Below are 14815 nucleotides of genomic sequence, written 5' to 3'. Positions count from 1 at the left end.
GGGACTGGAAGAGAGAACATCGCCATCATTGAGCATCAGTGTCTCAATGTCGAGGTGGAAAACTCTGAAGTTGTGGTTACGCCTCGTTTAGCCCCGAGAGAACCAGCGGTAAACAAACGAGTTCTATTGGCTACAAAATATGTGACTGACATTTTTCACTGACAATTGTTGTGTTTCAATGTTGTTTCAGCCTTTGTTTTTTTGCCCCCAAACTTTTCTATAATATTTCCATATATATCTACAGAATATGATGTCTGAATATGAGATACAGGAGGAGGAGGACAGACTGGAAGCTGGGACTGGAGCACAGAACTTCTTCCAACGATCATGGCTGGCCATAAAACAGGGTTTCACCCGCTGCCTTTGGCCCAACGAAGCTCCATATGAACTACTCTAACTGTAGTTGAAAATAATGTAGAAAAAGATCAGCTACATGTAGCACTGTAACTTGTAACACTTGTAAAAGCCTTTTCATCTTTTTTAAGCTTTCACAGCTAAAAATATATGAAATCTTCCTGAGGCTCATAATGTATGCTTTTTAGATATATTTTTTCTCTATTTTTAGTTTTCTATGTTAGACTAGAATGTTATGTTTCATTAACAAAAATGACAAAATTTCAGCCATTTTTCTAACTTGGACTTCCAACACCAGCACTGTCTCTCTGAAACTTCACCATCCAAAGACACGTCAGCAAACACAGACAGATTCAATGATTCACAGAGCATTTCTTTTGGGTAAAAAGGGCTTTTTCATTCATATCTATCAAGTGAGGACATTAATCCAAAAAACAATTGCTGTAAATAAATTGTGCACAAAATTTTTTACCATTAAAATAAATCCTTTTGTTGAATATGTGTTATTCTCTGCTATTTCAATCTCAATTTATGTTGTTTACTGTAATAAAAGCCTACTGTATTCCTCGTTTTACTGTCTTTGCCATTGACATCCGACTACAAACTTTCCACTGATGACTGTGAAAAAGCGAAGCGCTCCACTGTGGGTTTTTCAGCTCGCGCACCGCAGCTATATCTATATTTCGTTTAATATTCCACTTATTAGATACATTTATTTAATTGACAGATTTATTTGTTACCCCCATTATACTCTCTGTTGTCAGTGTTTCTTTGTCTGGACACAAACCCTGTAGGCTACACTCACAGCCTGATAGATAGATAGATAGATAGATAGATAGATAGATAGATAGATAGATAGATAGATAGATAGATAGATAGATAGATAGATAGATAGATAGATAGATAGATAGATAGATAGATAGATAGATAGATAGATAGATAGATAGATATTATTTTTATTTATTTATTTAAAAAAATTAATATATATACATTTGCTGAATAAATGTAAAATGATTTAGTCACTGTCATGTTTTACGTGTCATGTGATCTGGTCTGGTAGATTCAAGCACATTCTCGAATGTTCTCCGTATGTCTGTGTCATCATCAAACTGATTTTTGAGGGGTTATGAAAAAGTTGGAAAGAAAGTTGGAAAAGTTTTGTAGTTAAAATGGAGCTACATACTTAAAACTGATTATTTTTTTCTTTGTTTGCCATATCTTTAATTCTCAATGTAAACAATCTTTTTATTATATTCCCTCTGTGATTTACCAATAAAAATGTTGTAATGTGACAGATGTGTCATATTTTTTGAAGAAAAATACTGAGTCCCAAATATTTTCCACTTGTTTATTGATTTTCTTGTTGAAAATGTACACTTCCGCATGCAGATTACATCACTCACTATACACTATAGCACAATCTGTTATCCTTTATTTCACAAGACCTACTAAACAAATCTCACATAAGCCTAAAGGTCATTATTTGATAGGAAGTAAGTGGTAATTTAACATTAAAGTGATTACACACAGTGATGTTAAAACAAAAGAGCCAACATTATAGCTAATTTTATCTTGTAACTTTATATACGGTCACTGGATACAATAGGAATAAGTGTTTTTCGTAATAATAACTTCAACTTCATACATACTGTACTGAGATTTCACATAAAACAACTTACGACAAAAACAGGAACACACTGAAAATTGTAAATCCATCAAACGCTGGAAGTTTTCCGGCTCACCCTGAAAAATGTACAAATATAAATGGAGCATAAATAGAGAATCCTTTGTATTGATGTAATGTTGTTCTCCTTCACAAAAATCTAGAAGAAGCCGAGAGGAATCTCTAGTCTATAAAGCCACTCAAACAGGTTGAGAGACCAGACCAACATAAAGCCACACCTTGTGTTTGAATCAGGACAGTCTTTCCCTCAGCACTCCTACTTCTCTCTCTAAACGCAGGCTGAGACTTGACATCTGGGGGAAAGTGTGGCAGCGCTGCTCAGTCGGCACAGTGAGGAGAAACAGTTGTGTCTGGAGTAAAACATGAGGGCCAAACAGGGATGTTGCGTGGCCTATTTTAGGGCCCTTTAGCCTTCTACATTGCACCATGTTATACACACATTCAATTCAATTATCAAAAGCTAAATAAAACGTTGTCAACTGTTTACATAGGCTACTAGTTTATATTTTAGTTACATCAAAACAGTGAGTTAATCACACAGTTGTTAAAGGAGACTTTTAAAAATATGTAATTTCTTCACTTGGATCAATAGGACATAGGCCTACTTCCTCTAGATATATTTAATTTATTTCATTTTTGTTACTCTAAATATACATAGATTTGGGGTCTTTAAATATATCCTGAGCAAGTGTGTCCAGACCCCCATTAAACAGGCTCAGTCCCTCATTCCATGAATGTGTAGTGGCAGTAGCAGGAGCTACCGCAACACTACAGTGATTACATCCCGCAATGTTACAGTGAAATTACATCCCGCAATGTTAGCTGCAAAATGTCATCTTATAAACTCATGCAAGTGGTTGCAAGCTTTAGATCTCAGGGTACCCGGCTTAATCTCCAACTGGAATATCTGACAGCTGTTTCTCTCATCTGCAATTACCAAAGCCAAAAAAAGGTAGGCTATTTTTATTAATTATTTTTTTATTATTAAGTTTGAATTCTTAATGAGTTACTTTTACTTTTGTCCGATTACGAAATCACTTTTCCAAAGCAACCTTGTAATTTAGGCATAGAATAGATAAATATAGGCTTTTCTTCAACTTGAGATCCGAACCCACGAGTTTTACCAGCGTCGCTCTCTCTACTAACCGAACTAAGCGCGAAGTATTTCACTGCTGTCCAAATGAAGTAGCCTAATCTGAGGTGGAGTTGCAGTTTGTACGTTCTAAGCGTCGTGACGGCATGCACTAGAGACATAAAACAGAAGCCACTTAGCGCCATCTAGTGGACACTGAAGGGTAAAAAAAAAATATCCCCGCAAAAGTGCACATTTTAAATTAGCTAGCTGAAATGCCTCGTCTTTCCTGGCACTCAGGCGGCTGTAGTGAGGGAAGGAGTGAAACAAGTGCACTTCTCTCTTCTCACTCTTCTCACGGTCACAGGCGCAACTCCGTGAAGTTCGCAACCCATACAATTAAATAATACCTAAAACTATGTCATTCGTTTGTGCTGAATTGTGCCGGGAAAACGAAAGTTTCTTCTGGTTTGATTTTTTTTTTTTTTTTTTTTTTTTGGGTGGCGTCACTCCACGCCATGTCGTTCAAATTGATCCAAATAGGCACCGTTCATTTGCTCGGTTTGTTCTGCTAAAAAAACACTGTATCTATTTTCCTTCCTCGGATACTATAACAAATAATTCGGTAGCTATGACGTCACTTAAGGTTGAGACTGTTAAGCTTTTCATCAGACACAGGGTACATTGAGGTCAACTAATGGTGAAAATGATGACTAGCACCAAACTGCTACAGCAGGAGTTTCACAGCTGGCTCTGAAAAACATTCATCACAATTTATGTATTTGTTTGTTTGTTTGTTTGTTTGTTTATTTGTTTTAAAGAAGTCAATGTTCGAATGCTTAAACACTACAACATTTTTTAAATAAATAATAGGCCTACTAAAAAATCTAAATCCAAATACGTAAATAAAAGTAGGCAAATCAAACCAGTCTGACACAAGCTTCAGAGCATCAGCGTCTAATGTAACATTACTAGTAATGTCACTGCTGTCACATCACAGTATAGGTAAGCCTATGTCAGAAATGGAAAATAGATTAAATGTTTTCAATGAATGGACGATAGGCCTAAAAACCAGCGGTAAACTAACAAGTTCTTTTGGCTATAAAATATGTATAACTGACTGATTTTTCACTGACAATTGGAGTGTTTCAATGTTGTTTCAGCATTTGTTTTTTTGTTTTTGTTTTTTTTTGCCCTCAAACTTTTATATAATATTTCCATATATATCTACAGAATATGATGTCTGAGTGTGAGATAACGGAGGAGGAGTGGAGGGCTATGAAAACGCCCAGACTGGAACCAGGGACTGGAAGAGAGAACATCGCCATCATTGAGCATCAGTGTCTCAATGTCGAGGTGGAAAACTCTGAAGTTGTGGTTACGCCTCGTTTAGCCCCGAGAGAACCAGCGGTAAACAAACGAGTTCTATTGGCTACAAAATATGTGACTGACATTTTTCACTGACAATTGGAGTGTTTCAATGTTGTTTCAGCCTTTGTTTTTTTGCCCCCAAACTTTTCTATAATATTTCCATATATATCTACAGAATATGATGTCTGAATATGAGATACAGGAGGAGGAGGACAGACTGGAAGCTGGGACTGGAGCACAGAACTTCTTCCAACGATCATGGCAGGCCATAAAACAGGGTTTCACCCGCTGCCTTTGGCCCAACGAAGCTCCATATGAACTACTCTAACTGTAGTTGAAAATAATGTAGAAAAAGATCAGCTACATGTAACACTGTAACTTGTAACACTTGTAAAAGCCTTTTCATCTTTTTTAAGCTTTCACAGCTAAAAATATATGAAATCTTCCTGAGGCTCATAATGTATGCTTTTTAGATATATTTTTTCTCTATTTTTAGTTTTCTATGTTAGACTAGAATGTTATGTTTCATTAACAAAAATGACAAAATTTCAGCCATTTTTCTAACTTGGACTTCCAACACCAGCACTGTCTCTCTGAAACTTCACCATCCAAAGACACGTCAGCAAACACAGACAGATTCAATGATTCACAGAGCATTTCTTTTGGGTAAAAAGGGCTTTTTCATTCATATCTATCAAGTGAGGACATTAATCCAAAAAACAATTGCTGTAAATAAATTGTGCACAAAATTTTTTACCATTAAAATAAATCCTTTTGTTGAATATGTGTTATTCTCTGCTATTTCAATCTCAATTTATGTTGTTTACTGTAATAAAAGCCTACTGTATTCCTCGTTTTACTGTCTTTGCCATTGACATCCGACTACAAACTTTCCACTGATGACTGTGAAAAAGCGAAGCGCTCCACTGTGGGTTTTTCAGCTCGCGCACCGCAGCTATATCTATATTTCGTTTAATATTCCACTTATTAGATACATTTATTTAATTGACAGATTTATTTGTTACCCCCATTATACTCTCTGTTGTCAGTGTTTCTTTGTCTGGACACAAACCCTGTAGGCTACACTCACAGCCTGATAGATAGATAGATAGATAGATAGATAGATAGATAGATAGATAGATAGATAGATAGATAGATAGATAGATAGATAGATAGATAGATAGATAGATAGATAGATATTATTTTTATTTATTTATTTAAAAAAATTAATATATATACATTTGCTGAATAAATGTAAAATGATTTAGTCACTGTCATGTTTTACGTGTCATGTGATCTGGTCTGGTAGATTCAAGCACATTCTCGAATGTTCTCCGTATGTCTGTGTCATCATCAAACTGATTTTTGAGGGGTTATGAAAAAGATGGAAAGAAAGTTGGAAAAGTTTTGTAGTTAAAATGGAGCTACATACTTAAAACTGATGAATTTTTTCTTTGTTTGCCATATCTTTAATTCTCAATGTAAACAATCTTTTTATTATATTCCCTCTGTGATTTACCAATAAAAATGTTGTAATGTGACAGATGTGTCATATTTTTTGAAGAAAAATACTGAGTCCCAAATATTTTCCACTTGTTTATTGATTTTCTTGTTGAAAATGTACACTTCCGCATGCAGATTACATCACTCACTATACACTATAGCACAATCTGTTATCCTTTATTTCACAAGACCTACTAAACAAATCTCACATAAGCCTAAAGGTCATTATTTGATAGGAAGTAAGTGGTAATTTAACATTAAAGTGATTAAACACAGTGATGTTAAAACAAAAGAGCCAACATTATAGCTAATTTTATCTTGTAACTTTATATACGGTCACTGGATACAATAGGAATAAGTGTTTTTCGTAATAATAACTTCAACTTCATACATACTGTACTGAGATTTCACATAAAACAACTTACGACAAAAACAGGAACACACTGAAAATTGTAAATCCATCAAACGCTGGAAGTTTTCCGGCTCACCCTGAAAAATGTACAAATATAAATGGAGCATAAATAGAGAATCCTTTGTATTGATGTAATGTTGTTCTCCTTCACAAAAATCTAGAAGAAGCCGAGTGGAATCTCTAGTCTATAAAGCCACTCAAACAGGTTGAGAGACCAGACCAACATAAAGCCACACCTTGTGTTTGAATCAGGACAGTCTTTCCCTCAGCACTCCTACTTCTCTCTCTAAACGCAGGCTGAGACTTGACATCTGGGGGAAAGTGTGGCAGCGCTGCTCAGTCGGCACAGTGAGGAGAAACAGTTGTGTCTGGAGTAAAACATGAGGGCCAAACAGGGATGTTGTGTGGCCTATTTTAGGGCCCTTTAGCCTTCTACATTGCACCATGTTATACACACATTCAATTCAATTATCGAAAGCTAAATAAAACGTTGTCAACTGTTTACATAGGCTACTAGTTTATATTTTAGTTACATCAAAACAGTGAGTTAATCACACAGTTGTTAAAGGAGACTTTTAAAAATATGTAATTTCTTCACTTGGATCAATAGGACATAGGCCTACTTCCTCTGGATATATTTAATTTATTTCATTTTTGTTACTCTAAATATACATAGATTTGGGGTCTTTAAATATATCCTGAGCAAGTGTGTCCAGACCCCCATTAAACAGGCTCAGTCCCTCATTCCATGAATGTGTAGTGGCAGTAGCAGGAGCTACCGCAACACTACAGTGATTACATCCCGCAATGTTACAGTGAAATTACATCCCGCAATGTTAGCTGCAAAATGTCATCTTATAAACTCATGCAAGTGGTTGCAAGCTTTAGATCTCAGGGTACCCGGCTTAATCTCCAACTGGAATATCTGACAGCTGTTTCTCTCATCTGCAATTACCAAAGCCAAAAAAAGGTAGGCTATTTTTATTAATTATTTTTTTATTATTAAGTTTGAATTCTTAATGAGTTACTTTTACTTTTGTCCGATTACGAAATCACTTTTCCAAAGCAACCTTGTAATTTAGGCATAGAATAGATAAATATAGGCTTTTCTTCAACTTGAGATCCGAACCCACGAGTTTGCGATACCAGCGTCGCTCTCTCTACTAACCGAACTAAGCGCGAAGTATTTCACTGCTGTCCAAATGAAGTAGCCTAATCTGAGGTGGAGTTGCAGTTTGTACGTTCTAAGCGTCGTGACGGCATGCACTAGAGACATAAAACAGAAGCCACTTAGCGCCATCTAGTGGACACTGAAGGGTAAAAAAAAAATATCCCAGCAAAAGTGCAAATTTTAAATTAGCTAGCTGAAATGCCTCGTCTTTCCTGGCACTCAGGCGGCTGTAGTGAGGGAAGGAGTGAAACAAGTGCACTTCTCTCTTCTCACTCTTCTCACGGTCACAGGCGCAACTCCGTGAAGTTCGCAACCCATACAATTAAATAATACCTAAAACTATGTCATTCGTTTGTGCTGAATTGTGCTGGGAAAACGAAAGTTTCTTCTGGTTTGATTTTTTTTTTTTTTTTTTTTTTTGGGTGGCGTCACTCCACGCCATGTCGTTCAAATTGATCCAAATAGGCACCGTTCATTTGCTCGGTTTGTTCTGCTAAAAAAACACTGTATCTATTTTCCTTCCTCGGATACTATAACAAATAATTCGGTAGCTATGACGTCACTTAAGGTTGAGACTGTTAAGCTTTTCATCAGACACAGGGTACATTGAGGTCAACTAATGGTGAAAATGATGACTAGCACCAAACTGCTACAGCAGGAGTTTCACAGCTGGCTCTGAAAAACATTCATCACAATTTATGTATTTGTTTGTTTGTTTGTTTGTTTGTTTATTTGTTTTAAAGAAGTCAATGTTCGAATGCTTAAACACTACAACATTTTTTAAATAAATAATAGGCCTACTAAAAAATCTAAATCCAAATACGTAAATAAAAGTAGGCAAATCAAACCAGTCTGACACAAGCTTCAGAGCATCAGCGTCTAATGTAACATTACTAGTAATGTCACTGCTGTCACATCACAGTATAGGTAAGCCTATGTCAGAAATGGAAAATAGATTAAATGTTTTCAATGAATGGACGATAGGCCTAAAAACCAGCGGTAAACTAACAAGTTCTTTTGGCTATAAAATATGTATAACTGACTGATTTTTCACTGACAATTGGAGTGTTTCAATGTTGTTTCAGCATTTGTTTTTTTTGTTTTTTTTTTGCCCTCAAACTTTTATATAATATTTCCATATATATCTACAGAATATGATGTCTGAGTGTGAGATAACGGAGGAGGAGTGGAGGGCTATGAAAACGCCCAGACTGGAACCAGGGACTGGAACAGAGAACATCGCCATCATTGAGCATCAGTGTCTCAATGTCGAGGTGGAAAACTCTGAAGTTGTGGTTACGCCTCGTTTAGCCCCGAGAGAACCAGCGGTAAACAAACGAGTTCTATTGGCTACAAAATATGTGACTGACATTTTTCACTGACAATTAGAGTGTTTCAATGTTGTTTCAGCCTTTGTTTTTTTGCCCCCAAACTTTTCTATAATATTTCCATATATATCTACAGAATATGATGTCTGAATATGAGATACAGGAGGAGGAGGACAGACTGGAAGCTGGGACTGGAGCACAGAACTTCTTCCAACGATCATGGCAGGCCATAAAACAGGGTTTCACCCGCTGCCTTTGGCCCAACGAAGCTCCATATGAACTACTCTAACTGTAGTTGAAAATAATGTAGAAAAAGATCAGCTACATGTAACACTGTAACTTGTAACACTTGTAAAAGCCTTTTCATCTTTTTTAAGCTTTCACAGCTAAAAATATATGAAATCTTCCTGAGGCTCATAATGTATGCTTTTTAGATATATTTTTTCTCTATTTTTAGTTGTCTATGTTAGACTAGAATGTTATGTTTCATTAACAAAAATGACAAAATTTCAGCCATTTTTCTAACTTGGACTTCCAACACCAGCACTGTCTCTCTGAAACTTCACCATCCAAAGACACGTCAGCAAACACAGACAGATTCAATGATTCACAGAGCATTTCTTTTGGGTAAAAAGGGCTTTTTCATTAATATCTATCAAGTGAGGACATTAATCCAAAAAACAATTGCTGTAAATAAATTGTGCACAAAATTTTTTACCATTAAAATAAATCCTTTTGTTGAATATGTGTTATTCTCTGCTATTTCAATCTCAATTTATGTTGTTTACAGTTTTTCTCAGTCGCTTTGGTGCATTTCTCACATCACTATTTACATTTGCACAACAGTTAGTTCAACCTCCACAACATTTAGTCATTTGTGCACATCATAGTAGCAGTTTCTCATTCCTTCCAACAAATTGCAAATGCTTTTGGACATGCATCAATTGCTTTCATACAACTCTCTGCTGTTTTATAACATTATCATTTGCTTATGTCATGTCAGTCAAAATGAACTATACTTGTGAATGCTGAATAGTCATTCCATATAAAACTAATAGTCCTCATTTCATTGCTTGAGTCATTACATACAAAAATGTTGAACTAGCTGTCAAAATTTGTCATTTAAAAAAAAAAAAAATCCTGAAAAAGTCTCCTAAATTGAACAATTTGCAATTGAGCAAGAGATGATATTCGCTGTGATGTAGATTACTGTAAATTATGTGACCAGACAGAGAGGAACGTCTGGATGTGCATGAATGATTACAGTACCATGTATGTTGTATGTTCAGTTCCAATATGTTCTGCAATATTGTGTACAGTTGTGCACAGCTCTACCCAAAGGGAGTTTATGTTTGTTGTAAATAATGGTGTATTTTTTTCTTTTGCACAATGCTGTGAACAAATTAGAATTGCAAAGAGCATATGCAGTAAAAATGTGAAACATACATATTCAGTGTCTTGTACTCAGTTACCTCATAAATACAGTAATGTGTAACTTTACTGTATTTTTCAAATGGCTGTGCAAATAGTATATAGTGCTGTCTCGAGCATTTTCAGGTAGTGTCGCCAAGATCTGACTTTTATCATTGGAAAACATTTACAGAGTAAACTGTCATAATGAAAACACGACTAAGCCACTTGACTATCTTGTTCATAAACGATGGTGTCAGGACTTTTCATCTTGATGACACTGACACTTTCATTGACATGAATACTTGCTTTTGAGGAATGAGCTATCCATTTTGAGCAAGTGACACGCTTTTGCAGGTTATCAACTAGGTTTTGCAGTTTGTACTATTTGTTTTGAGAACTGCATTAACTGTTGTGCAAATGTAAATAGTGTTATGAGAAATGCACCAAAGCGACTGAGAAAAACTGTAATAAAAGCCTACTGTATGCCTCGTTTTACTGTCTTTGCCATTGACATCCGACTACAAACTTTCCACTGATGACTGTGAAAAAGCGAAGCGCTCCACTGTGGGTTTTTCAGCTCGCGCACCGCAGCTATATCTATATTTCGTTTAATATTCCACTTATTAGATACATTTATTTAATTGACAGATTTATTTGTTACCCCCATTATACTCTCTGTTGTCAGTGTTTCTTTGTCTGGACACAAACCCTGTAGGCTACACTCACAGCCTGATAGATAGATAGATAGATAGATAGATAGATAGATAGATAGATAGATAGATAGATAGATAGATAGATAGATAGATAGATAGATAGATAGATAGATAGATAGATAGATAGATAGATAGATAGATAGATAGATAGATAGATAGATAGATAGATAGATAGATAGATAGATAGATAGATAGATAGATATTATTTTTATTTATTTATTTAAAAAAAATTAATATATAAGTAACATTTGCTGAACAAATGTAAAACGATTTAGTCACTCTTGTCATGTTTTACGTGTCATGTGATCTGGTCTGGTAGATTCAAGCACATTCTCGAATGTTCTCCGTATGTCTGTGTCATCATCAAACTGATTTTTGAGGGGTTATGAAAAAGTTGGAAAGAAAGTTGGAAAAGTTTTGTAGTTAAAATGGAGCTAAAACTGATGATTTTTTTCTTTGTTTGCCATATCTTTAATTCTCAATGTAAACAATCTTTTTATTATATTCCCTCTGTGATTTACCAATAAAAATGTTGTAATGTGACAGATGTGTCATATTTTTTGAAGAAAAATACTGAGTCCCAAATATTTTCCACTTGTTTATTGATTTTCTTGTTGAAAATGTACACTTCCGCATGCAGATTACATCACTCACTATACACTATAGCACAATCTGTTATCCTTTATTTCACAAGACCTACTAAACAAATCTCACATAAGCCTAAAGGTCATTATTTGATAGGAAGTAAGTGGTAATTTAACATTAAAGTGATTAAACACAGTGATGTTAAAACAAAAGAGCCAACATTATAGCTAATTTTATCTTGTAACTTTATATACGGCCACTGGATACAATAGGAATAAGTGTTTTTCGTAATAATAACTTCAACTTCATACATACTGTACTGAGATTTCACATAAAACAACTTACGACAAAAACAGGAACACACTGAAAATTGTAAATCCATCAAACGCTGGAAGTTTTCCGGCTCACACTGAAAAATGTACAAATATAAATGGAGTATAAATAGAGAATCCTTTGTATTGATGTAATGTTGTTCTCCTTCACAAAAATCTAGAAGAAGCCGAGAGGAATCTCTAGTCTATAAAGCCACTCAAACAGGCTGAGAGACCAGACCAACATAAAGCCACACCTTGTGTTTGAATCAGGACAGTCTTTCCCTCAGCACTCCTACTTCTCTCTCTAAACGCAGGCTGAGACTTGACATCTGGGGGAAAGTGTGGCAGCGCTGCTCAGTCGGCACAGTGAGGAGAAACAGTTGTGTCTGGAGTAAAACATGAGGGCCAAACAGGGATGTTGCGTGGCCTATTTTAGGGCCCTTTAGCCTTCTACATTGCACCATGTTATACACACATTCAATTCAATTATCAAAAGCTAAATAAAACGTTGTCAACTGTTTACATAGGCTACTAGTTTATATTTTAGTTACATCAAAACAGTGAGTTAATCACACAGTTGTTAAAGGAGACTTTTAAAAATATGTAATTTCTTTACTTGGATCAATAGGACAATCAATAATACTTCCTCAGGATATATTTAATTTAATTAATTTTATTTCATTTTGTTACTCTAAAAATACATCGATTTTGGGGTCTTTAAATATATCCTGAGGAAGTGTGTCCAGACCCCCATTAAACAGGCTTAGTCCCTCATTCCATGAATGTGTAGTGGCGTCCCTAGCGGCAGTAGCAGAAGCTACCGTAACACTATAGTGATTTTCTCTCAGTGACATAAAGCACTTAGCGCCATAGTGGACACTGAAGGGTAAAACACCAGCAAAAGTGCAAATTTTAAATTAGCTACAAAATGTCGTCTGATAAACCCCTGCAAGCCGTTGTAAGCTTTAGATCTCAGGGTCCCCGGCTTGATCTCCAACTGGAATACCTGATAGCTGTTTCTTTCATCTGCTTTTCCAAAGCCAAACAAGGTAAGTCATTCATTTTATAAAAATTTGTAACTTATTATTTTTTAACGTTGTTTATTTTTATTATTATTTATTTGAATTTGTAATAGCTTTGTTTATATTTATACGTTTATGTAGGCCAGTCACTTTTTTATCCAAAGCAATTGATTGAAGGTATTGAGTAGGTAAACGTAAACTTTACTTTAGGATTCGAACCCACGAGTTTGCGTTGCCAGCGTCGTTCTCTACTACTTGAGCTAAGATCGGAGGGATGCATAGGAGGCCAACTGAAGTAATATAAGGTGGAGTTACAGTGTGTATGACGCCATGCGCTAGAGACCCGCCCCCATCCAGGTGCATTTTTGATGGCGCTGTCCGTCAACCAATAAGGAAACTGCAAGGAACATCTAGCTCCAATGAGCTATTTTGAATTCAGTTTCATTCCTTTTTCACATCGATATTAAGTCTAAAAATAAAGATATGGCAGATATAGTTAGAGTAAAGTGCGACGCCGCTTTTAGACTTTTTAGAAAACCAAATACGTGTCAGAACTGTCAGACAAAAAAAAAAAAAAAAAAAGTTTGAGCCCGTTTGAGATGCGCCTTGTCTTGCCTGGGAATCGCTCGAGAGCAGGAGGCTGTAGTGAGGGAACAAGTGCAGTTTATCATATGGTACACTGAGGTCATCTGGTGGTGAAAACGATGACTTGCACCAACAAAACTGGTTCTAAAAAATTATTCAAGACAATGTATTTATTAGCTTGTTTGTTTTAAAGAAGTACATTTTCAAATGTTTAAAGAACATTTGTGAAATAAATAATAATTTAAAAAAATTATGCAAATCAAGCTTTTTGACACAAGCTTCAGAGCATCAGCGTCTAATTTCACATTATTAATGTCATCGCTGTCACATCACAGTATGTCAGAAACTGGAAACAAATTAAATGTCTTCAATGAATGGAAGATAAAAAGCAGCAGTAATCAAACGAGCTCTAGGCCTATTTTTCACAGCGTGTTTCAATTTTGTTTTGTTTGTTTTTGTGTTTATCTATTACAGAATATGATGCCTGAAATTTCTCTGAGAGAATATGAGATACAGATGGAGGAGTGGAAGGCTATGAAGAAAAATCCCGGACTGGAACCAGGGACTGGAACAGAGAACATCGCCATCATTGAGCATCAGTGTCTCAATTCCCAGGTGGAAAACTCTGAAGTTGTGGTTGCGCCTCGTTTAACCCCGAGAAAAATTTCAGAGGACAACATGCAAAGCAAGAACAAGGGAAGAATCATGGCCTTCTTCCAACGATCATGGCTGGCCATAAAACAGGGTTTCACCCGCTGCCTTTGGCCCAACGAAGTTCCATATGAACCACTCTAACTGTATGTTATTACACGGCCCGGTGGAATACTTGATTCTGATTGGTCAATCGCGCCATCCAGCGGTTATTCACTGATATAACAACCGCTTAAAACAGATAAATTAACAGGAACGGGTTTTCTTTGTGGAAGTTTTACATTGGTGAGCTAATAAAATATTAAAACTCTGTCAAATCAATATTTTGTGTACAGTTATTTGATTATGCAATCCAGTGTCAAGGACTCATTTCATTCAAACGCAGCTTTGCGTCGGGATCCTGATCACCCTGTCACACAACATTTCTCTTCTTTGTGCCCCTTTTTTCACTTAAAGAAACAAGCTGATTTCTATTTGTTTCATGCACTTAAAACTTGCATACTGTGCTACATAAAACAGCAAAAACAGAAAGTGTAGTATACAGCATTTATATTAGCCATTACATAAAGTAGGCTAGCATCCATCTGGAGGAAATTCGTTTCTCTAGTGAATCAGCTCAGCAGCGATGGTGGGACAG

The sequence above is a fragment of the Scardinius erythrophthalmus genome (assembly GCF_964197995.2).
Source record: "Scardinius erythrophthalmus genome assembly, chromosome: 22".
Lineage (NCBI taxonomy): Eukaryota > Metazoa > Chordata > Actinopteri > Cypriniformes > Leuciscidae > Scardinius > Scardinius erythrophthalmus.
The sequence above is the reverse complement of the archived record's forward strand: the minus strand, read 5'-3'. Positions refer to the sequence as shown.